This window comes from Cebus imitator, unplaced genomic scaffold (genome assembly GCF_001604975.1).
Source record: "Cebus imitator isolate Cc_AM_T3 unplaced genomic scaffold, Cebus_imitator-1.0 Scaffold22, whole genome shotgun sequence".
In the NCBI taxonomy this organism is placed as follows: domain Eukaryota; kingdom Metazoa; phylum Chordata; class Mammalia; order Primates; family Cebidae; genus Cebus; species Cebus imitator.
The window spans coordinates 7,388,318-7,390,206 of NW_016107337.1; positions in this window are offsets into that span (position 1 = coordinate 7,388,318).

Here is a 1,889-nt window from a genome sequence, read left to right on the forward strand (position 1 = left end):
TTGAATCAAGAGTTAATCTTTTCTTCATATACTTGCTAATTCAGATTTGGCTTTCAATGAATTGCCTGGTTTTACCCATTTGTATATTGAAATTCTTATCTTTTTCTTATGGACATATAAATTCCTTGTATACTCTAGATGTTGACCCCTCATAATTTTAATTATTTAAAAAATATTTTTCCAGTTTGCCAAATACTTGATAATTTTGTCTTTGATTTCTTTCACTGAATAGAAGCCTATAACATTAATTCTATAAAATCTGTCAATATATTTTCTTTATGAATTGTGCATTTTTTATTAAAGTTTTCTTCACTTCTAGATTATTGATGGTATTTTCTCATGTTTTTGTATTAGTGTTATCTGTTTTATCTTTCTTAGTTAGGTTTTCAATCTACCAGGAATCACCTTTGTATATTATATGTGTTTGAAATCAACTGTATTCTTCTGCCTATAATTAGTCAGTTTTTCCTAAACTATCTCTAAACAGAGGAAGTAAATATAGACACCACAGAATTACAAATACAATGATATTTTGAACAGCTTTGTTTCTATAAATATAAAAACTCAGAGGAAATGGATATCTTTCTGGATAAAATTAAAAATTGTGACAAGAAACTTGAGTAGTATGAAAACTGTTAATAAATTCAAATAGTAAAGATAGCTTGTCACTTTAATGCCCCAGATGGAGAAAGATTTACAGGTCACTTTTACCAAACTTCTGGATAATTTTTATTGTGTCCAGATTTTCAATAAAATTTAAAAAGAGGAAAAACTTAAAATTTTTTAAGATTAGTATAACCTTGATTCCAAACAATATAAAATTAATATATGAAAAATGATAGGATTGTCTCTATTCTAACATTATATATACAAAAGTCCTAAAAAAGATATTAGCGAATTGTATTCAACCGAATTATTATTAAATAAGATGGTATTGACCAAGAATAAAAGTATAGTTTCATATCAAGAAAAAAAATTTTAGCTTTTTTTCTTCTGTTTTCTGTTTATTCAATAAGAACCACTGATAAGCCATGAATTCTGCATTTGAAATCTTTATGATACATTCCAGTGACAAGTTTTGTTGTTCTTTATATTGCTGAATCCACCAAACACAGGTATGTATGACTAATGATGGTTGAAGCAAAAGGGTTGATATTGACAAGGAAATGTGGTTGGTGTCTAGATAATTTGTAGTAATGCCATTTCATTAATTGTACTTGCTCTAAAAAATCAACCAGTTTGGATTGGGAATGCATAGACAAAATATAAAAAATGTATTTCTAGTTTTAAAGACAAAATTCCCCGTTGGATGATTCTACATATTTTGCCATTCGTATCTTAATTTGAAACACATTTATTTTGTAACTAGATTTGTGGTGCATCTGACACTGCAGCAGAAGATTGGCATTAGGCCTGGAGAAAGGGATACAGATAGATTGGTGTGGGAGAACGGCTCTGATCTGCGTGACCAGGACACAGCATGAGTCCACTGGAGGCCTGAACAGTAGGGAACACAGAACAGAGATGGGAGGATCTGAAGAGGCCACCAGGTGTTCTGTTTTACTCAGAATAGTATTACTGATATTTTAGCTGAGCATATGGCTGTGGAATAAAAACGATACTCCCCAGCCTCTCTTGCAACTAAGTAGTCCAGGTGACTAAGAATTCATAACTTCCATGTGCATAATTTTTAAGCATCTTTAAAAAACAAGGGGGATGAGTCATTCACCTTCTTTTTGTTCTCTTTTGTTAGCTGGCATTTGGGCATGATACCTAGAGCTGGAATAGCCATCTTGGACCATAAGGTGACTTCGGGAATAGAGTCCATTCATAGGAGAGCTAAAAAACTGAAGAAGCATGGATCTCTTGCATCTGGACCATCAATCTCT